Source organism: Lissotriton vulgaris, chromosome 7 (assembly GCF_964263255.1).
Source record: "Lissotriton vulgaris chromosome 7, aLisVul1.2, whole genome shotgun sequence".
NCBI lineage: Eukaryota > Metazoa > Chordata > Amphibia > Caudata > Salamandridae > Lissotriton > Lissotriton vulgaris.
The window spans coordinates 84171607-84196140 of NC_141695.1; the positions used below are offsets into that span (position 1 = coordinate 84171607).

The window sequence follows — 24534 nt, forward strand, 5'->3', positions numbered from 1 at the left end:
TCATATTTATCATCCTTAGCCTTAGCATCCACTTCCGCAACCACCTCAGAAGAAGTTAGGAAACCTCCATGAATTCTTGGTTGCCTCTTTCTCGTATATGTTTTAGCAATTACTCTCCGATATTACTCCTTTTTCCTTACTATGATTATTCTTTTTTATATACCATATTCAGTTTATTGTTCTAAATGATATTTCTTTTAGAATTGTGATTTGGGTAATAATTTCCCCTTTTTCTCCCCCCTTTATCTTCTTCTCCCCCTTGTATTTTATGATTATAGTTGATTTTTAATGCATCATATGTTTTTTATCCATATTTCTTTCATGTACTGTTTCTATTTTCTTCAATAAACTTTAAACTTAAAAAAAAAGTTAAATGAAACAATTTCTTGCAAGGTCATCAGGTCAAAGGTCATATGAGTTAATTTCCTCTGATTTCATGGCGGGAGACGTCAAAGCATCTGATCTCTCTTCTGCTACTCCTGGCACTTTAGAAAACAACCTTTATATCAGTGCTGTGATGATGACAATGCATTTTCCAATGTAAGTAAAACGATCACACAAATGTATTCATTGAATTGCTGAAAATGTATATTTATTTGTCTTCACAAAGATAATCATACAGGAAATGCAAATACTCATCATCGAACCGCCTCCCATACTGAAGAAACCCACATAGACAAAAGTAGTGCTTAATTTATACACACACACAAAAATCTACTTTATTCATTTCATCTCATGCAGAGTTTGATTAGAAATCACCAGTTAAAGATATTTCTTTAGATTTGAAAAAAAGCACTCAAATATTCTAATTATAACAACAACGTTGTAATATAATGAGAACAAAACACCTAAAAAGGGAATCTTAATCCAGTAAACCAGTAATCCAGTAAACTGCACGTAAATGTATCTCATTTTGGGGAGGACGCTATTAACGTTGCTGCAGGTGTGATGACACCTGGAGATAAACTCGTGGGGGCCCCTGTGCTACAATTATGAATGCGCTTTACTCCATCCGAAGGGGCACAGAGGGCCCATCTTTGATGCATCCAGTAGGGCCCCACAGTCAACTTGAAAGGGCACTGCCTCATTGACTGGACACACACTGACATGTGTTAATGAAGTAAGGGATTCTTGTGCAAGTGGATCACTCATTGGAACCCAGTGCTAACAATTTGCATATCTGCATATGCAAATTAGTATAATTTAGTCCATGTTTTATCCATTTACGAAAACTCAGTGACATATCTACAGTGAAGTGCCGCAGCGTGGCACCGCAAGCCCTTTGGCTGCGCCACACCGCAGCACTTCCGAAGCACAAGAATGCAACATATTTACAATAATATGTCACATTCCTGCGCTCTCCCCTGTGCTAGTGCACAAACTGCAGCCATGCGCCGGCGCAGGAATCCATGCACCATGTTGCAAGGATGCCTGCATCATAGAGAGTTAGTTTTTGTGCAGAAAGGGGCACCTTCCTGCCCAATAACAATCACAACAGGCATTTTCCTCTTTCAATGAGTACTGTAGAATTCAACACGCTTTGATTGAGGAAAAAACTAGGAGATAGGAAAATATTTCTCCTAGTTGCGTCTTGCTACGCCTCCCCTGGGGAGGTATAGCATTGACACGCATTTCCAGATTTACGATTCCGCGTAAATCTGGAAATATGTCTCGTTCAATGGGTGAGGCATTGGAACACTCGCAGCAACAATCATGGAACACCCCTTTAACGTAAATTGCTGCATGTGCAGGGGCCATACTTACAAGGAGAGGAAAAGTCAGGCAGGGAGGCTTTTCCTCTTCTTGTAAATATGGAGATATGAAATGCACCTCCATTACGTCACAACAGTGATGTACTGGTGGTGCAGGGGGGTTGTAAATCTGCCCCAAAATGTGCAGGAAGTAAATCTGTGTTGTGCTTTTAGTGTTAAAAGCCCGGGTGCATTTGTGTCCTACGGTTGTCTCCATGGCATCACTAAAAGAAGCCTGGCCTGGTTCACTTTCTTAGGTATTTGGTTCACATGTCAGCAACAATTGTTTCTGCTTATTAGACCCTATTCACAGAGATAATCTAGCTGTGAGCATAGGTTTAAAGCTGAATGTGTTTCTTCTGCACCTCCTAGGAACATCAACAAGTGATTCCAGCCAGACATAGGCCAATTAACATGTCTGAGTTGTAAATATCCACATACATGTAGTTATAAATTGGATCCTGCAATGTTAGGACTTTCTTTGTGAAATAAGGCAGAGATGGTCACACTGACCCACAGAATGACATGCATGGTTCCAGTGTGTGGCTGCTACAGAAATCTAGTGAGGCACCCAGTGACCTATCATATTGTGACATCAACTAAGGCCCTTGGGAGTGAAGTTCAACTCCAGAGAAGCAGTAACACCCAGTCAGAGGATGACCGTGGCTCATGCCCTGTGGACAGAAGAATGACATGTGCAGCTCTGACAATTAGGGTCTGGGGTATGGAGTAGTTTGATTTGCACACGTTTTCAGGCACAGGTCTTCTTACACGCAGAGACGCTTAGGTGATATATATAGTGTGGAATTATCTTATGTTCTGTACAGAACACACATTTTTGCTGCAGTGATGCAAAGTGGCCAGAGTAAGGTCTTAGCAGAATTTCTGCTCAGAGCCGACAGACACGGATGCAGCAGTAAACATCCGTGGCAAGGTGTGGCACAGCAATGGCAGAAGCTTTGTCACCTGCAGAGACAAGTGACTTATTGCCACCAAGCCCCTGAAGAGAGCAGTCTTCTTGAAGTGCAGCAAACATGCTCAGTGGCCTATCCCAATACCAAAGGGGATGATGAACGGAGCGCTTGAGCAAATCAAACACTCACCCCCAGTCAACCGATCTGGTTTTAATCCATCATTATTCTCTAGCTCACCCCACCACCCCAGTTCAGACATGGCCAATATCAGCACAGCACTGCTTGAAGGTATAAAACACCCAGTCATAGAGCATGGCCTTGTCTCCCTCACTCGAGGTAACAGTTTTACTGCTATGTAGCAATGACGACCAGTGGCGCAGTCCACATATGGCATTGGTTGACATTCTGGTAAGGTGTCAATGTTCATTAGTAACCAATTATTTTGCATAAAACATTAATTGGGTCCAAGGATGACTGCCTGTTAGCTAAGGATGTTTGTGAAGTAGGTTGAGTGAAAATAGAAGCTCTAAAATAATCCATCGAAGATTCCTCATCTTTAAAATAAAGCGCAATCAATCAAAGAATAGCAAGTCAATGTTGAGGCCTAACCCCTAAGAAGAAGAAGGTGTGGCTGGTTCTACTATTTACTAATGGTGTCAGATTTCACATCAATGTACATATCAGTGCCAGAGTCACAGTGGTATGTGCCATATTCAGTTATAGTAGTACAACCCTGGAGTATTTTCAGCTCCACTGGAACTGAGATCTTCACCTCCTTGCTCATGAAACTGACTGTCACTTTTGTGCGGGGCGGTACCTTCATGGGCAAACTTAACTCTGCCGCCTTCCTCGTGGTGGTTGACTCCACCTCATCTCTCTTCACTGTGAAGGTGTTGGACACCTCTGAATCAATGTTGACCAATCCTTTCAAGGTGAATGAACTCCCCACCTTGATTAAAGACTCATTGCTGAATTCAAAGCTATGGGAGATATATTTCTCATACTCTTTGCAAGAAGAAGCAGTGAACTCCTGCTCGCTGTCTGTGTTGTTGCTGTAAATATACTGATCTGCCTGGATGTTCTCTTCACTCTCTATCTTTTTCTGGTCCCACAGAAGCGTGGCGGTCACAGAGCCTTGCCCCGCACGCAGAGGGTAGACATGGGAGATTTGATTATCCAAACTGACAGCACTGTAGTTTGCTAGATATTCACCAGCCCGGGCTACAATACACCTCCCCTTTCTATTTGGATGCTCATATAGAACCCATGCTCCGCGCTGGACTCTGTGGGATGATATCCTATCATTCATATCTCCAAACACTAGATTGGCCTCTCGCGTCAGAACTGTTGAACTACCACAAGCATTCTGATCCGCATAGAGTGTGATCTTTGGATAGGTTAGGTCTTCAGTGATCAGCCGCAGAGAAGATGCCACGTCATTATTTGAAAGTTGAGGATACTCTCCCTCTTCCAGGGCAAGGAACGATCCCTTATGGTTTGATTGCTCGTACATTAGCCATGGTTGCCCCACCACCTTTGCAGAAGAGATGCAGTCTGCAAAGCTATCCGCTGACAGATTCAGAACATCTGCCGTGTATATCCTGCAGAGTCCCTGGAAGTTGGGGTTTTCATAGACAGTGATGGTGTTCCTGGTCGTCATCTTGGAAGTCTCCAATGTGTTGGCCCTGTAATACAATGCAACAGCTGGTTTGTGGAGAAACGTAATACACAATTGAGTGAAAATTCACATCAAGACTATAGTTAGGTGTCTTTGTTCAGAAAATTGCTTTTCAGACTAAGAGATTTATTTCCTAGGAATTTAAAACCCTCACAAATAACATTGTTGGCTTTACCAGGCAAACCAATGACCTCAGGGTTTATTTAAAATGTAGTTTACAAAGAACCCATTAGCAATAGCATGACGAAGTGACAGGATGGGACAAAATACAAAGGCAGCATAAAAAAAAGTGACTAAATGACTGGAAAATTACCAATAGCACACTCTTGAAATTTCACAGTATTTAAAACCAAATCTTCAAATGAGGATGTGCAACATCAAAAAGTGTTCTGTTTATAACTTTATTTACATCTAAAAATATCTTCCACTTGAGTTTGGGAGAAGACCCGCCGTGCACCATCAAATAAGCTTGTCCAAGCTATCAACTGAGTGTTAGCTGCTGTATCACTGAATGTTCTTACAGTGTTTTCATTCATATACCCAAATTGACCAAGTTTGCTGAATTGGTAAAATTGCCTCTCAACATGAAACGATTGTCATAGATGGTACCCTGGGACTTGTTACCATCAAATGATTTATTGCAATATACATTTGAGCATAAATCAGAGTCTGCTTTATATTGTGATCTAGAACTTTGTCACATTGTCAATAACTGTGTGTAATTTGGTTTTGCAGGATCTCAGCTGGGGTGAGAGCTAATTATCAGCCTGTTGGATGAACCCTGACTTGAGGTCAGGTGACTAAGGTGCACTTTGGAACCTTTCACTTCACCTTCCCAAACTCACACTTGACCAGTTTTCAACATTAAATTGGGAGAGGGAAACAAGCAGATACATCATTTGGACTCGACCAGGGTGCTTCACCTGTCTCTGACCCTGAAAAACACTCACCTGATGATAACCCATAATCCACTTGACTATTGACATTTTCCTATAGAACTTTCCTATGTACTGTAGTGCCTGGTTGCCTGATTGTGTCTATAATACTCAGCTGCTCTGCTCCTAGGTGGATCTGATAGACCCGTATTAACTGGAGGGTCTGGAAACCTGTGTCTCTTAGCGAGTTGAGCATTTTCGTGTTCCTGGTTGTACCCCATAAACCTTATAAAAACTACAACCTTGGTGGTTTTCAGAAGGCGTTTCCTTTTGTTAGTTACACCTATGATGCACCTAAATAGACCCAAAAGACCACCATTAGATTTTTCCGGGAAGCAGTGCCTTTCCTTTTTTTGCAGCTAAGCCACTCTTGGTCAAAATCAAACAATTATTAACATGTTGTTTCGGAAGCTGCTCTGTTATGGTCCATACATATGTGGTGTTTCTTCTTAGCTCCACCAGCTCTTACTAACTTGCGGTTTTGGGAAGCTGTATCTTCCAAGTGGGAATGCTGTCACCCTTCACATTACTGCCACAATATCTACAATGTCACTTTGAAGCCAGAAAGATACCCTGGACCCAATTCACAAAGTTAAACTTAGACCTGAAGTTTAAGCTTAGACCTAAAGTCTAAGGGCCATTTTAACAAAGGTAAAATTTCACCTGAAGTACATATATATCATTTTGTGAATTGAGCCCTCAGAGTTCATATCTAAACTTAGATCTGAAGTATGAGAAAGATCAATGGAGTCTACCAAATGCTTTGCTAGTCAGTTAAATAACAACACAATGAATTTAAATTTCACAGGCACCATTTATAGGTCCCTGGTATCATTTCTACACCTAGATATCTATGTAAAAAACAATACATTGCACACACGCACATACAGAAAAGCAACAGCGGGTAACTCCATCCGGCATGCTGATAGTTTCCACCCAACCCAACGAAAAAGGAGCATTCCCTATGCAGAGCACCCCAGGATGAAACAGAACTGCAGTGAGGGGAAGGCATTAGAGAATGCTCAGAATGACCTCACTATCAGATTCAGAGAAAGAGGTTATAAAGATCATGTCCTTTCAACAGCATTGCAAAAGGTCAGCAGTATAAAGATAGAAGCCCTCTTGAAATCAAAAGAAGGGAAGTAAGAAAAAAGAGACGTACAACTATGAAATAGGGTTTATTACTGGGTACAGTGCCAACCAAACATAATTGAGAGATTGTGTGAGTAGGCACTGGCACCTTATCAGAAGTGATCCAATGCTCAGCACAGTGGTAAAATGGAGACCACAGGTGACCTTTAAGAAAGCTAAATCCATGAGACAGGAATTGGTAGACAATAGCCCAGAAATAATAAAACCAGAGACTTTGCTTAGGGTGAATCCAGGCTTCTATAATGCCAAAAATGCAGGGCCTGCACAATTGCCCAAAATGCCAAATCAGTAATGCCACCATTCATGGCAAAACCATGGAGAATCAGATGCTTTCTGAACTGCAGAAGTGACCATGTAGTTTATCATTCTACTGTCCAAAATGATATGTTGGAAGCACAATTCACATGGTTCACGTTCGCATTCTCCAACATATGCGGGCAGTGAAGAATAATGATAAGACATACTGTGGAGCGGAGGCGGCACCTACCTCGGCGCAACCCAGTCCGGGCGCAGGGGCCATGTCTCCCGCGCCCGGTCATTTAACGTCCCGGACACCCAGGACACCCTTTCTTTGTCGTCCCCTGCAGGTACCGACACTGGAGCACAACGGACCGGAAACCCTCGCCCGGAACACCGGAAGTGACAGTCGGTCGACCCCTAGCGACCCGGAAGCGATCGACCCCGACCCCGGAAGTGGACGGCTAGACCAGAACCCGGAAGGTAGAAAAGGCACCGAGGACGAAGGAGAGGTGTTCGGAGCAACCGACTCGTGGCAGGAGGCAACGGACGGCGACTAACCCCTGGGAGAGAGTGGAGCAGCACTGCGAGACCGAAGCGAGGACGAGGAGGAGGACGTCTGGACGGAGGACTGGTGGCGTCCTTAGGAGGAAGCTGGAGAGCGGCCGCAACTCGGACGAGAGTTGCGGCGGGGCACGTGAGTACCAGTTACCCTTTCTCCGTGTTCCCTCTTGTAAATAGTAGATGTAAATAACCTTGTATATAGACCTTAGACTGCACGAGCACAGGGATAATTAGTGACTACTCACGCGCACTGTACAAAGACCGAGCACTGTCCTGCACCACCCCGCTTTCCTCCCTCCTACCTCATTCCTGCCTGTTCCATTCCCCCCCCCCTTATCGTCCCGTCCTCACTGGCCTTTCTCAGTACCCTTTCACTTCCCGGTGTAGGTGGTGGGGTGTACCGTTGGAGTACTCAGACTAAAGCCCTACACTTCTCTCCTTTCTTTAAGCCTCCCAGGAGCCTCAGTACCACACCGAGGAGACTACTGGCGGAACAAGGAGAAGTGAATCCTGATCCCCAACATCCTCACCGAGCCTGGTCCACCGCAGTTACTATCGACCCAACCCCGTTGGATTCAAGACTGCGCCCCTCCCTCACTGTGACTTTGTTCTTCAATTCCAATAAAACTCTTGTCATAGCTCACTATATCCGGCCTCCCCGCCTGTTATTCCGGTCCGCCCACCACCCAGCTCCACAAGTGGTGTCAGAAGTGGGATATCCCGGAGGCATGGAGGCCGCGGTCAAGCAACTGGCGAAAAGCCAGGAGGAACTGGGGAAAATGATGGAGAGGTTCCTCAAGACGGCGGAAGACGATCGGGGCCAACTACATGACGTGCTGAAGGGACAGGGAAGCGCCCAGGATCAAGCCCTTGAGAAGCTCACTACAGTCATGGGGCAGCAACGACCAGCCACCTCCCTGCCCTCAGTAGTGCTTCAGAAGTATGTCCCCGGAGAAGACCCCGACTACTTCTTCACGAACTTTGAGCGCCTAGCCCAGGCGGCGGCCTGGCCCGCTGACCGGTGGGGCCACTACCTGGGTCCCCTCTTGACGGGAGAGCTGCAAGCTGCATACCAACAAGCCAACATTCAGGGTCAAACCCCCTATGCCGACATCAAGACTTGCATCCTGGAACGGCTAGGAATAGACGACGAGACCTATAGGGTGAGGCTGCGCCAGGCCAAGGAAGGGCCCCAGGAAACGCCTAGGGCCTTGTCCTTCCGCATACAGGATCTGGCCAACCGGTGGTTGAAACCTGCTACGGCCACCAAGGAGGACATTTTGGCCAAAATATATTTGGAACAGTATTTGGCCTCTCTACACCCGGCCACCCAAAAGTGGGTGCGTCAGCATGCTCGCCTAACGCTCGACACCGCTGTAGAGATTGCCAGCGCCTACAGCAGAGCCCAGGAAACTCAGCGACCAAGGGAGGAACACCCGTCCCGCATAGCTCCTGGAAGTCATCCTCGGGTCCCTCGACCCCCTCAGGTGGTCAGGAAGCCCGACCCTGCTCCTCTGATGCCATACCCTATCCTGCCTCGACCCCACCCACCGGGCCCTCAATGTTACCACTGTGGTGGGTTCGGCCATATTGCTCGAGTTTGCCCACAAAAGGAGGAACCCATGGACATAGGGTTGGCGAGAAACTATGCCTGTCTCACCGCGGACACCACCCCTCCTCCTTTTCGGTGCCCGGTACGGATAGACGGACACGGAATGATGGCCCTGGCCGATACGGGGTGCCGACAAAGCGTTATAAGACCCCAGGAGTTGCCCCGTCCTGTCAGGCCAATGACAGGCAGCGTGGCCATTACGTGTGTGCATGGCGACACTAAGAGCTATCCCACCACCCAGGTCCATGTACAACACCCCACCGACGCGGGCAGTCTGCTAACGGTGGGCCTGATCCCTACTCTCCCGGAACAAGCGATATTGGGCAGCGACTATAGCGGTCTTCCTCGTCTGCTCCAAGACACCACTGAATCCCTGAGGAACTGGTGGGCCGAGGCCCCTTTCTCCCATGACCTTTCTCCTGTGAATCCGGTGAACAGACCACCCAAGACCCGAGGACAGAAGAAAAAAGAAAAGAGAGAATACGCGATGGCCTTTCCTGCTCAAATAGATGTCCATCCCTGGGAAACCGACCGGGAATTCCGCGCCACACAACAGGAGGATCCAGTGTTGCAGGAAGCCTGGGCCCATGCTCTGGACGCCGAGGACCCCCTACATGTAGGTCCTTATTTCTTTCGAAAAAACGGGCTCCTCTACAGGAAAGGGGGACCCCAACAACCAACCCAGCTTGTTATCCCCGGGCTATTCCGCGACAAGGTCCTGTTTCTGGCCCATAGCCACTTGCTGGGAGGTCATTTCAGCGATGAGAAAACTGGACGCACGATCCTTGATAAGTTTTATTGGCCAGGGGTTCACGGACAGATCAAACAGTATTGCCGGGAATGTCCAGTATGTCAACGCAACAGCCGCTATCGTCCCCCCCGGGTTCCTTTGCAGCCTCTCCCCCTGATCGACGTCCCTTTCACCCGAGTAGGCATGGACATTATCGGACCATTGTTGCCCTCCCGAACCGGATGTCGATATGCTCTTGTGGTAGTTGATTACGCCACCCGCTTCCCTGAAGCGATACCCCTACGCCATCCCACTACACAAACCATATCCAAGGCCCTCATATCCATCTTCTCGAGGGTGGGTTTTCCCCGCGAGATACTCACCGATCAGGGGACGCCCTTCGTGTCCTCCCTCATGCGCCAGGTCTGCTCCCACCTGGGCATCAAGCAGATAAGGACATCGGCCTACCACCCCCAGACCGATGGGTTGGTAGAGCGTTACAACGCCACCCTCAAAATGACATTGAAGAAACTCCTAGGCCTTGAAAGCAAAAGGTGGGAGGAGATGCTTCCCCTAGCGCTGTTTGCCATCAGGTGCAAACCACAAAGCAGCACTGGATACTCGCCTTATGAGTTGTTGTATGGCAGAGCCCCACGGACCCTTTTGGATATGGCTCGGGAAGCTTGGGAAGCCGAACCCAACAGAACCCGACCCCTGCCAGAATACGTAGATAATTTAAAGACCCACCTTGAACAGATCAGGGTCATTGTGAGACAGAACCTAGTGGCCGCCCAAAACACCCAGAAACACCAATATGATAAAGGAACCAAGGCTCGGAAATTCAACCCTGGGGATCTAGTGTTGCTGCTGCTTCCTTCCTCCGACCATAAGCTGCTCGGACAATGGCAAGGCCCCTTCCCGGTACTAAGAGCCGTGACCCCTGTAACCTACGAAATAGAAACCGAGCCCACCAGAGGAGTAACCCAAATCTATCACGTGAACCTCCTAAAGAAGTGGGAGGGACCCTGTCCAGTACTAGCTAGCGTAACAGAGCCCCCCTTCGACACATGCATGGATCCTGACCTTCCCGAGCAGCACAAACGAGATCTCAGGCGGGCCTTGTTCTCTTTACAACCCGTATTTTCCTCCCTACCCGGACACTCCACGGTAGTAGAACATGCCATCCACACCGAACCCGGGAAAATAGTAAGACAAAGACCTTACCGTATTCCCGAAGCCCGTAGAGCCACCATACAAGAGGAAACGAAGCTAATGCTGAAAATGGGCATCATAGAACCCTCCCATAGCAGCTGGAACTCCCCGATAGTCCTAGTCCCCAAGCCAGACGGATCTACAAGATTCTGTATCGACTTTAGGGAAGTGAATAAAATATCGGCATTTGACACCTACCCCCTACCCCGCGTAGACGAAATGGTGGAACGAATAGGCAAGGCCAAGTATATAAGTACCCTAGATCTCTGCAAGGGGTACTGGCAGATCCCCCTCAAAGCCACCGACAAACCCAAGACCGCCTTCTCCACGCCGGAGGGCTTATTTCAGTTTAAAGTGATGCCCTTCGGACTTCACGGAGCCCCGGCTACTTTTCAAAGGGCCATGAACCTGGTGTTACAACCACATACCGAGTACGCCGGGGCCTACCTTGACGATATCGTTATATATAGCGATGATTGGGGACAACATCTACACCACCTGAGAGCCGTTGTCACCTCTCTAGGGGACAATGGTTTTACCATCAACCCCTCCAAGACCACCTTGGCGGCCCAGAGTGTGAAATACCTGGGCTACCTGTTAGGGGAAGGTCTCATCCGGCCTCAGGACAATAAGATCAAGGCCATCCAGGCCATCCCTTTTCCCCGAACCCGGAAGGAACTCCGAGCCTTTTTGGGTTTATTGGGGTATTACAGGAGGTTTATCCCATGTTTCTCCCAAACAGCGGCCCCTTTAACCGACCTGTTAAAGAAAACCACGAACACAGAAGCACTTCTCCAACAACCTCCAACCCCGGTGGTCCACGCCTTTGAGCGTCTGAAACAATCCCTGCTAACCGAACCTGTGTTAGTCAGTCCAGACTATACCCGAACATTCATACTACAGACAGACGCCTCTGATCAGGGCTTAGGGGGGGTGCTCTCCCAGAGGGATAACACAGGGGTCGAACGGCCTATCCTCTACCTCAGCCGGAAACTATTTCCCCGGGAGATGAACTACGCTGTGGTAGAGAAAGAGGCCCTAGCCATCAAATGGGCAGTGGAGAGTCTTAGGTACTATTTGGAGGGGCGAGAGTTCGAACTCTATACAGATCATGCCCCTCTAGAGTGGATGGCCCGCAATAGGGGCCACAACGACCGAGTACTAAGGTGGTTCCTCTCCCTACAGCCCTTTCGGTTCAAAACGTTGCACAGGAAAGGACTACAACAGGGCAACGCTGATTATTTGTCCCGATACCCACCTCCCAGTTCCCCTACAAGAAAGACAGCTAGGGAAAGGGGATGTGGAGCGGAGGCGGCACCTACCTCGGCGCAACCCAGTCCGGGCGCAGGGGCCATGTCTCCCGCGCCCGGTCATTTAACGTCCCGGACACCCAGGACACCCTTTCTTTGTCGTCCCCTGCAGGTACCGACACTGGAGCACAACGGACCGGAAACCCTCGCCCGGAACACCGGAAGTGACAGTCGGTCGACCCCTAGCGACCCGGAAGCGATCGACCCCGACCCCGGAAGTGGACGGCTAGACCAGAACCCGGAAGGTAGAAAAGGCACCGAGGACGAAGGAGAGGTGTTCGGAGCAACCGACTCGTGGCAGGAGGCAACGGACGGCGACGAACCCCTGGGAGAGAGTGGAGCAGCACTGCGAGACCGAAGCGAGGACGAGGAGGAGGACGTCTGGACGGAGGACTGGTGGCGTCCTTAGGAGGAAGCTGGAGAGCGGCCGCAACTCGGACGAGAGTTGCGGCGGGGCACGTGAGTACCAGTTACCCTTTCTCCGTGTTCCCTCTTGTAAATAGTAGATGTAAATAACCTTGTATATAGACCTTAGACTGCACGAGCACAGGGATAATTAGTGACTACTCACGCGCACTGTACAAAGACCGAGCACTGTCCTGCACCACCCCGCTTTCCTCCCTCCTACCTCATTCCTGCCTGTTCCATTCCCCCCCCCCTTACCGTCCCGTCCTCACTGGCCTTTCTCAGTACCCTTTCACTTCCCGGTGTAGGTGGTGGGGTGTACCGTTGGAGTACTCAGACTAAAGCCCTACACTTCTCTCCTTTCTTTAAGCCTCCCAGGAGCCTCAGTACCACACCGAGGAGACTACTGGCGGAACAAGGAGAAGTGAATCCTGATCCCCAACATCCTCACCGAGCCTGGTCCACCGCAGTTACTATCGACCCAACCCCGTTGGATTCAAGACTGCGTCCCTCCCTCACTGTGACTTTGTTCTTCAATTCCAATAAAACTCTTGTCATAGCTCACTATATCCGGCCTCCCCGCCTGTTATTCCGGTCCGCCCACCACCCAGCTCCACACATACCCAGTGGCACGCCACATTAATGAGATCCACACGGGCAGTTTGGAAGACTTAACCTTTTATGCAGTTGACCAAGTGTCAAAAATGCAAAGAGGAGGAAATAAAGAGAAAAATTGCGACAGTTAGAATCTAAATATATACTGCTTCTTAAAACTGGAGTACTATCAGGGTTAAACGCAGATGAGGTTTTGCATGTGCACCTAGGCCACTATTAAGATTACGAACAGATGGCTCATTTTAACAACAGGCTCCCATAGCCCACAATGTGATAGGTTCATGGGTCAGACACGAGAAAAGAAATTGCACAGGAATTGGCACAATAATAAAAGCAAAAAAAGAAAAATGTAACTCTAGTTTTGGAGTAAGAATGTCTATATGCGGGAATATTGATGTAATTTAATGATTCACTTCTCAAAAGGCGAGGTTGTTTTAAAGCAATGAAAGAAGGCTATTCAGAAAAAAAAAACTATTTTTAAAAATACACAAGTAACTCATCTTCCAGTCTAGGGGCTGATTGTGATAATATGGTTGTCAATTATTGGTCAGGCACTTGCACTTTATCATCATCTGTACTGTATCAATTTTAATTTTAATTGCACTTTATGGAGAGGAAATTTGTAAGATGCACTTTACTGCATATACCATCTTTGATAGTAAGACAGTACTGACATTGTTGAATAATCAACCAATTGCATTCCACCTAAATGGACTACATTTCGGAATGAGGATATTAGTTCATGAGGCACTGGCACTTTATTTAATCTCACCCACCGAAGAACTCTTAGTGGAGGTTCAAATTGTGGAAATATATGAAATGCGTACGATGTTAATATCCTTGTTTAATGTTTTTATGCACATTTTTATTGTTAATAGGATGTGTAAATCAAATGATGTGGGATGAATCAGGCACTTGCCTAAAATCCCCAGCTTTGTAGCAACTCTAATTACCAATCAATAACCCATACAGAAACTCATGTAGCTATTCACCAACCCATGCAGCCGCTAACACACCAACAGACAGACTGACACAGACATTTACACAGTTTAGTCACTAAACCATGTGTTTAATCACTCACTTATAGAGTCAGTCACGTACCTAGTAAATCATCCATTAGACACTCATACAACCACTCATTCTTCAATACACCTTGGCCTATATATATTAAACATATTTAAACTTTAAGGAAACACACAGTCACTGGATGATGTAGTCAGTGATGTCATTGACAATCTCATGAGTGATGTAATATGTGACGTCATCAGCAGTGCATTGCGGTGGCGCGAGTGATAGTTAGCTGAACTAACTATAATGGCCAAATTTCACTGGTTTTGTATGAGTGAAATGTCCAACTAACTATAACGCCCCTGAAACCTGTGGTTTTTTTTGTGAATTTCTAAGGTTTTTTAAATGCTCATTTTTAACCATAAAGTCCCTGAAACCTGTGTTTTTTCACTGAATTTCAAAGGTTTTTTAAATGCTAATTTCTAATATAACGTCCCTGAACCTATGTCTTTTTCAGTGAATTTCAAAAGATTTTAAATGCTAATTTCTACCTATAACATCCCTGAAACCTATGTTTTTTTAGGAAATTACAAAGGTTTTTTAAATGATAATTTCTCACTATGCCTACAGAGGTAGGCGTGTGCAAAAAGCAGAAGAAAGGTGCAGAAAGAACCAACAAAAAGGCAGAAAAAGGCAACAGAAGTTCAGAAAGATGAAGAAAGGTGCAGAATGAAATTTACTGAAAAACCATAGGTTTCAAGGACATTATAGTTAGAAATCAACATTTAAGAAACCTAGGATATACACTGAGAAAAACATAGGTTTCCCGGACGTCGGAGTTAGAATTTAGCATTTAAAAAACTTTAGAAATTCACTGAAAAAAACAAAAGTTTCAGGGACATTATAGTTAGTTGGACATTGCGCAATACCAGATAAATTCAGTTGTTATAGTTAGTTCAGCTAACCAAAGCTCGTGCTCCCGCAATGCACTGTTGATGACATCACATATTACATCATTCATGACATGGTCAGTGACTGCTCAAATGACATCAGTGACGACAGGCACTATAACCTCCTATAACCTGCTATAACCTAATATATATTACCTACGTGCAAATATCTTTGGCGCCATTTGACGAATCTTCATGAGATTTTAAAAACCTAAGGTTCACTCAGGTCAGCTCCTGTCTTGAAAGTTTGGGGGCGATATATCAAGCATGGGGCGAGAAAAAAAGGGGGGTCCCAAAACACGTTTTCCCCATGTTAATTTCCATAGGAATTTTGAAACAGGCTACATCTCAAACTGCTGAATTGAATTACACCAAATTTAGCAAAAGGGTAGGTCTTGGTCCAGTGAGTGTGCTTTTTGAAAATGGATTAAATCTATTTGGTAGTTCCTGAGAAATTAAAAAAATGAAAATATCGATATCTGAGCACCGAGGAGGATTTGTGAACCTTCCCGAGCATGAGCTTGACAAGTCAACGCCGTTTCTTCATCTTGCTTCAACATTCTTCGCATGCTCAAAAAAACATTTCGCTGGATCCCTACTGAAACTAGAAAAACAGTCACCCACGCTCTGGTCACGAGCCGACTGGACTACGGAAACACCCTCTACGCCGGCACCACCGCAAAACTCCAGAAAAAACTACAACGCATCCAGAACGCCTCACCCAGGCTCATACTAGACATCCCGCGTAAAGAACAGATCTCTGATCACCTGAAAAAGCTCCACTGGCTCCCCGTCAATAAGAGGATCACTTTCCGGCTCTTAACCCACGCACACAAAGCACTCTACGAAATCGGACCCGAATGCCTCAACACACGACTATCCTTCTACACCCCCTCCCGCCAGCTACGATCCTCCAACCAAGCCCTTGCTAATGTACCTCGCATCAACAAAACCACCATGGGAGGTAGATCCTTCTCCTACCTAGCGGCTAAAACTTGGAACTCACTTCCCACTCACCTTCGCCTTACCCAGAACCACCTAGCATTCAGAAAGCAACTCAAAACGTGGATATTCGACAAGTAACTCCCCACCCTTCTACAAGCGCCTTGAGACCCTCTGGGTATGTAGAGCGCTATACAAATCTTTTGACTTGACTTGACTTGACTCTGATTGGCTATCAACACTCAAAATCAGAATGCGTTGGCAGCCATCTTGTGACTTGTAACCAAGACACAAGAAATCAGTAGGAAAATGATCAAAACAAAAAAAGGGGGCAGGGTAGAAACACCCTGACCCCCAAGGCCTGCTCAGGTGGCCCATGGCCCAAAAAAAAAGCATTTTTTTTAAACAGACGTCTTTGCACTGGGTGCGAGAATCTGGACGATAAAATAAAAAAAAGTGCAAGCTCCAGTGCTTCCTTGTACTTAAGCCCCTGGGTGGGCCATATCACTAATTAACTTTCCAGGAGGCATGCAGCTCCCCACAACCCCGGGAAATGCCGCCTCCCGGAGCTTGATAAATCAATGTGTGGGGGTCCTAACCGCGCACTGCCCCAGGGACCACCACTATCCTGTTGCTTCTTTCATTAATGAAGGGGGGCATTTCCGGGACCCTCAAGCCTGAGGACCAATTCTTCCCCGGGGCTTCTGTTATTAATAAGGGGGGCATTGCCGACCCCCCAAGCCCGGGGACCACCACCTCCCTGGGGCTTCCTTTATTAATGATTGGGGCCTCGTGGGACCACCAAACCCCTGGGACCACCCCCTCCCTGGGGCCATGTTAAATGTTGGTATGGGTCAGGTGGCCCCTCTCCTGGAGCACAGTGGTGGGCTTGGGGACTGTCACACCCCAGGGCCAGCCCCTGCAATGTACCATATTGCCCACCCCTGGGACATTGCTGTTTGCCATGCGGCTCCTGCCCTGTCATTGCAAACACTCCTTTGCTTCTTGGAAGCTCGCTTCCAAGAGGAAAGCAGTATTGCTTTTGGGCAAGGGGAGCTGCGTGTTAGCTGCTCCCTCTGTCCAAAAGCAATGCCGGGTCCTGCAGGAAGCAGGGAGCCGGCAGGGACTGTGGGTGTATTGGGCTCCCCCCACAGTCTCTATCAAAGAGGCGAGGCCCCAGGGACAGGGTCCATGGGGCTTGGAGTAGCCTGTGAGAAGGGCCACGTGGCCCCCCTGATTATAAAAAAAAACCAGGCTGGACATGCCCTGTGGGACGGGGGGGTCCCTGGGGAAATTCTGGCCTGAGGAGGGGGGCCATGCGGTCCCCAAAATGTTTATTTTGTTCAAATGGTGGCACGCCCAGAGTGATGGGATCCATGGGGCAAATACTAAATATTGTAAGTGGATCAGTGGTTTTTTTTTTAGTTTGGAGTCCCGACTCCAACGCGGCTCTCAGCACGCCCACCTGTGTAATCGCGATAGGTTCTTGAGTGCACCGTAAATAAATAATTAAGTAGTATATTATATATGATAAATCAATGTGTGTTGGTCCTAACCGCACACTGCACCAGGAACCACCACTGTCCTGGGGCTTCTTTCATTAATGAGGGGGGGCATTGCCGGGACCCCAAAGCCTGTTGAGGGTTGAGTTTGTGAAGTTGTTTTAAACAGGTACTGTCGTTGAAGTTAATTACAAGATTACATTTGATGGAGTTGTTAAAAATATATAAAATTAAAAATTAATAGTTAAACTTGAAAAGTGTGTTGTGTTATAGTACATTGAGTTTGTGCATTTCTTTTGATAATTTGCGACTGGTACGTGAATTCAAAAATGAATGTAAAAAAAATTGTTTGTGTAAAAAATATTTATGTAGGAGAGTAGGATCTGCTTACTATGGTGACCCCTCTGTTTGCTGGTGTTTCACCATTTTTTGACTTTAGTCTGGCTGGGGCCCTGCTATCCAGAACCCCAGCCTAGCTGCTTCCTCTCTAAATTGATTGCATGTGCGTTAGGTACACTCCAGTTTCGTTTACAAGACACATACATTTACATTTACATTTACATTTACTCGGGTAACCTTGTGAGTCCTTAGTATATGGTACCTTAGGTACCAAGTGTATAGGTACACCAGAGTTCTACCAGGGGCCGCAGCATGTATTATGCCTCCTCTGGGACGATTGCTACTGCAGCCTGGGTAAGGTGGTGCATGCACCCCTTACTAAGATATAGGTTACCTATATCTACCTTTAATCACTGACACATTACCAATCAGTCACTCCTTATCAATCCTGAAGGCAGAGTGCTTGGTTTTGTGTGAGAGGGTGCCCATGCATGAGCAGGACTCCTCTACAGCTTTCAGATCTATTCTCTGAGGCTGTTCTGTGGTGCACACTATATACTCTTACGTGCATTATATCCTCGTGGTATATGCTAACTTTGGAATGGCTGCATAGAAACATGTCGTGCTTGGTGTCAAACACTTTGGAATCCCACCCCCTCTCCAGTCCTGGCAGTGGGGTAGTATTCCACCCTTCTAGAGGGCGAGACATGTTATGTTATAATACACTTGTAACGCGCACAGATTCTCAAGAGTGTCCCGGCGCGGGAAGTGACCGTAGCAGTGTGACTCTTAGATTTAAATGGGCAGATTAAAAATAAAAAATGTTAATTGTTTTTTAAAGAGCCTGGGACCCTGGGTATTCCGCAGTTCAATGCGGAGGGAGTTCCATGCCACCGCTGCTTTAACGGAGAGTGAGTGACCACCCAGACGCATCCTGTGGAAATGGGGGACCTCTGCCTGCTGATGTGTGGCTGAGCATGGAGATCTGCTAGGGGCATATAAGGCAAATCTTTCCTCAGATATGTCGGCCCTAGTCCATGCAGGGCTCTGTCAGCCAGAGTGAGAGCTTTAAATTGCACTCTAAGAACTACAGGGAGCCAATGCAGATCCTGCAGTTGCTGCCTAACGCTTGAACTTCCTGAGATGTCAAGTAGAAGTCTGGAAGCTGCATTCTGTATTGTTTGTAATTTGTTTAGCAGGTAGCCTGGAATGTCAATGTACAGGGTATTGGCATAGTCAAAAGCGTGACAAAATAGGCGCACAGGCCACCATTTCTTTGGCTGACCTAGGTAGCAAGGTTAACAACTTTTTAAGTGATTTGAGTGTACCAAAGCATACCCCGAAAGTTTCTTAATCTGCACGGATAACCTAATGTCCTCACCAAACCAGACCCCCAAGTTCTTTGCTGCATTACCCACTATGTGAGAATGCAAGAACTGTGAATGCTAAGAGTGGATTCCAGTCCGTTGTTTGCTTGAAGCCGCTCAAGTCCGCGACCGCGATCGAGGCTGTTGCTGGAGGCTGCGGTGCTGCGGTGTAGAGTGGTGTAATGTGGCGCGGAGCGGCTCCCTGGTTATTTTGCCGCCGAGCCCCGAGTGCCGCACCGTGTGTGGGGGAGCGGTGTCACTGCTGGCAAGACCCCTGCATGTGACCCCCTGCTTGCGGCCTCCCCTACAGTCGCACTGAGAGCTGCAGCGAGGGGCCAGCTAAGCAAGTTGATTGTAGTAGGAGCCACACAGAGCAAAATGCAGCGAGTCTCCTCAGCGGCTCCCCAGAGCCTCTTAAGCATCCTGAGTGGCAGCAGCAGGTGTCACATTAGACACCCCAGTGCACCCACGTGCACCCGTGCAGGGGCTGCGAGTCTTGTTAGTCGCGTCAGTCTCATCAGAGTCTCAGGAGCTGTGCGGGACACCCGCAGCAGCAGGAGCAGGAGCTTGATAGCAGGAGACGCAAAGTTCCTCCATCGTTGTTTGGAGCTGCAACATCGGCGTCATTGAGGATTCCAGTCCTGGTTTTGCCGGTTTTGCTAGTGAGCGGAGTCAGCGGTGAGGCCGTGAGTTGGGAAGCGACGAACAGGGCGGAGCACATGGAGTCGCTGACCCGCTAATTGATAGTGCCAAGGATGATTGTGAAGATTGCGCTGAATAGCATCAGGCCAGCGAGAGGCACGGGATAAATGGCCTGAGGCACAGCAGGGGAAACACTGCTGCAAACTCATCAGACCAGTCAAACTCAGGCAGGCCCACGCAGCAAACCCTGTTTAAGTGGTGACCGTGGGAAAAGGGAAGGGTTGGCGGGCAGATCGAGCTCCACCCTCCAAATCAATCAACCCTAACCTCCCACCCCTTCTTGACCTAAGGCCGAAGACCACAGACTGTCCACTTTATAATGCTTGAATAGGGGGAGCTTTGTCACTGGGTTTCGGACTTTGCACTCTGGATACTCTGGATATTGATTAACCTTTCAGCACATTGTATCATTAGCACCAGACGATTAAACCCAAGCTTAGTCAGGGCGACAGAGAGCCGGGGGGTTTGACAACCAGCAGGTCAAGCCAAACTGGATGCGGGACAGCTGTACTGTGGCACACGGGCTGAATGAGGTCGGGCAGAACCAGAGAGGCTTTGCCACCCAAGAAAGGGGTATAAAAGGCAAAAAGAAAAGTCAGCAAAGTGGTGAAGCAAATCTAGCAACAATAGATCAGCAATTGAGAGGGACTATAGCTCGGACAGGTTTCACTGGGGGTACAAGCTCCAGTCAGCCAAAGATCTATACAAAATTCAACTTCCTTAGGGACCCAGGGTCAGCCATTTTTTCATGTTCTGCAACTTTAAAGGGTCTTCAATATCTGCTGTTGTCAATACAGACACAAGCTCTTAATCTAAGTGCAGAGCCTAATGAATCCAACGAGGAAAGCAGGGCAACAGACCAACCAACTCAGCACCCAAAGACTATCCTACAACAGCCAAGGGAGCAATTGCCAGAAACTACACTGCTTGTGGGCACTCCTGGAAGAGTGGGATGTTCACCAACAAAAATCAGACAACAGCGTAATCCTCAGGAGATTTCCACTGCAGACTACAGGTTATCTCAATTAGATGCAATGGGCGAGGACTGGGACACCAAAAAAACTAAGGCAGAGAGTGACAGTAATTAAGTATTACGGAAAACTAATGCTGAGCAAATAAGCGTAATCAACTCCAGTCTCAGAAATAACATCTTGTCCAGAGGTTACAGCTCCTCAACTAAAAGATCGGACATACTAAACATTAAAATTCACCCATAAATACATCGCTCCCTGACCCAGGGTGTCATCTTACACAAAATGGAGGACCAGGAGCAGGAGCATTGACATCGGAACCAAATCAGAAAGAAGAAGGGACGGAGTTTATGTCTTACCTGAACACACAGGAATGGGAGGATATGCTCGCAACCTATTCAGCTAACAACGAACTGGAACAGGAACGAAGTGGGAATTCTATCTCTGAACTTTCTATGAATACACTCCCCACAGAACAGATCAAAAAGAGAGTAGAAAAAAACGTGCAAACAACTGAACAAAATACAGGCGTCTGGACTTCCCTATTAAATACAATTCAACTGGCCGTTAACACATTGCAATTTCAATCTGACAAGATGGAGATCCAACTAACTTTACTGAATACACTGGCAGTTGTTACTGTCAGTATTGACGAAAAATTCGGTAATTTGAGTGGTCTAATAACAAGAGCACAATTTAGTTCCCATCTTAGAAGCAACTGCGACCAGGTCATTGATAAACTATCTACCCTGCCCTCAATTCTATGTAGCCGGGTAAAGGATATCAAAAGCGTTACAGTAGGAAAACAACAAAGTGCCAGGACAATTTCAACATCTCAGAGGGTACTACTAACCATCAAATAACTAACAATCTACACAGAGGAAACATCAAAGTGGCCACTGAGGAAAAGGGCAGTCCCGGAAACGGAGGATCACCAAAACTCAACGCGAAGCAACGCCATCAATTGAAAAGGAAGCGGCGCAATCAAAAGCACCCCACAAAAACAACAGCTTATTTTCCCATCTTCTCAGATCCATTCAATAATTGCGACAACAACCCAGTGGATGCAAGCTCTACAAAAGTAGAACAGCTGTCTCTAATTATCTCCAATCATTCCCCAGACCAAGTGGAGGCCCTTAATCACTTTTCTGCAATTGGGGCAGAAGGGGATATGGGGGAGGACAACTGATGCAGAACTGCATCCAGGGCCACTATCAAATCTAAAGAAGAAACAAAACCAGTTCGCACTATCAATCTTTCAGCAACAAACTTTGATAGTGGGCATAACACTCAGCTAACTCAACGCCAGGATACTCGGGGAGAGTCAAGGTTTCCACCTAACAAATCTGCACACCTACAAGAATGAAGGGGAGAAGCCTCCAACACTGAGGCCCAAAAGTTAACTAACAGTAACAACAGAAACATCATCATGAGCCCAAAAAATGGGCCTAGACGAGAAGCTTGTGGAACAACAGATAGGCCAGTCGAGTTTTTACCAGGAGCCTTTGTTAAAAGACTCCAAAGGGCCTTTCACATTAGCAAACGGCAGCTCCAGCTGGAGGTTCCCGAGTGAATGGGCACAGTATGGGGGCAAGAATCTAGACAAATCTCCCCCGCACTGAGAAAACGGAAGCCCACTCCTAGAAACTCCATGGCTGAAGCACTAAGTATCAAAGCGGAAATACAGTCCAAAGATCCAATTAGCAATATATCCCAACCTGAACCGTTGGCCACAGCAGCAATGATACAGCCGCCGGCGAAATAAATCAGCCACCAGGAAGATGTGCTTTTGGATTTTTACCCTTTAGTTACCTCCAAGGGTTCTCAGAACACACTAAATCGAGGTAACATCCTAAGATTAACTGTGTCAATACCTAATCTTGCTGGTATAAGGACAACAGATTTATTCCCTCTATAGAGTTTATACAAACCACTACCCCACAATGTCCAGAACAAACAAAAACAACGTGGACCACATGTAAAACTGCAGAGGCAATTCTAGCTGAACTGGGTAAATTTCACAGCTGGGGTATAGATATGGCCCCTTGCCAAAATCCAGCCTATCCTTCGCCACTACTAAGCAAGGCAAGCTCAGTACCAAATATACACCAAGTGCTCCTGAACTGTGTGCTCAGAGGAGCACGGGGAAGATCTCGCCAGCAGAGTGACAGCAGCAACAGGGATTGATATGAAAAAGCTCCATCGGTAGCTGCTAGAGTAAACCAAGGTGCAAACAAGGATGCAATATCGCGCACCATCATCACACAAACAGAGGAGCATTGACCCGATAGGTAAGACAGTAGCCACAACAAAATGAAGGAGCCTCTTCTCAGTTTTTGCTCGTGGAAGATAAATGGTTTGGCAACTAAAATAGATGATCCAGACTTCCTGCACTATGTAACAACTTTTGTTATAATTCTTCTACAGGAGACTTGGCTCCTGGCTCCTCAGCACATTGAAGGCTATACCTGCTTCGCCACTCCAGCTACAAGGATGGGCAGATTCGGCCACTGCTCTGGGGGGTTGGCAATCTACGTTTCCACCACAAGCATACCTTTAATAACCCATATGGTTTCGCTATCAAATGTAACAATATCAGCCACAATTACAATCGTCATAGGGGACGGAGGTGTGTTTAATCAATTGATACGTACATATTAAACACAAAGAGAGAGATTCAAGAGCACTTGTTGAACAGGCAGCAAAGTATGCAACAGTGATGGAAATCCTGACCTTCATTCTGAAAGGGGATCTAAACCAATATCTTATAGGTAAGTCACAAGGAGAGGAGGTAGCTTTACAAAATGGGTTTCATAATATTCCCACACAAATTCTTCCACCACATAGAAAGAAGAAGTACTGCAATAGCTACTTACTTGCGGATATAGAACACCTAAACCTCCGCGCTTTAAATAGAAGTTTTCCGGACGAATTTCTACCAGTTGCCTCTTATTATTCCCCTATGACAAGTTCTATACTGGACTATACCTTTGTAAGTCTCGCTCTCTTCCATATATATTTGGGTAGAGAATGGGGGATAAGGCTGATAGTGATCATCGCCCCCAAGAATTCCAAATAATAGCAACTGCATCAAGACAAATCAGCATGGACGCAACTATGGGGTCGATCTTTACCTCCAACTTAAAAAGGATGAAATGCACAACAAACAATATTAATTCCAAGGCCGAAGCAGCAATTAAACTTTTTAGTTCACCAGCTTTCAGTTCAGTAGATCAAATAGATCACTGGGAACAGTTCACTGCCAAGCTACTAGAGCGTTATGCAGAAATTTCCTCTACAAAAAATAACTACAAGAATGTTTGGGAAATCAACAAAATTTCAGAGGAGCAAAGTGCACAGCTGAAACATCTTAAAAAATCAATAAATGCAAGTCTCCGCAGGCTGAGTAGACTCCCAGAGAACGCCACTGCACGAGCCTCCTTGAAAGATCAAAGGCTAAATTGAAAAGATTAAAATGGAGTAAGTTATGTTTTGTTAACTGAGCTTGTATTGCGCTCAGCTGCCCCAGCAAAGAGGCGTCGCGGCGCTTTCACTCACAAAGACCAATCCCGAAAACCATAGCAAGGGACTCCAATACGAGCCGACGGCAAAACTATTGTGATAGAAAAAGATACGTT

The 24534-nt window shown here is 46.8% G+C and overlaps 1 pseudogene across 2 annotated transcripts in view; it reads right to left on the minus strand.

Annotated features, from left to right (window-relative positions):
- Nucleotides 1-566: 566 nt before the first annotated feature.
- LOC147700841 (epidermal differentiation-specific protein pseudogene) overlaps nucleotides 567-24534 on the minus strand; it is a 170978-nt pseudogene continuing 147010 nt past the window's right edge. For both annotated transcript variants that reach the window (XR_015297412.1, XR_015297413.1), the window contains one exon: nucleotides 567-4350. The product of XR_015297412.1 is annotated as an epidermal differentiation-specific protein pseudogene, transcript variant X1 (transcript). The remainder of the gene's footprint in view (nucleotides 4351-24534) is intronic.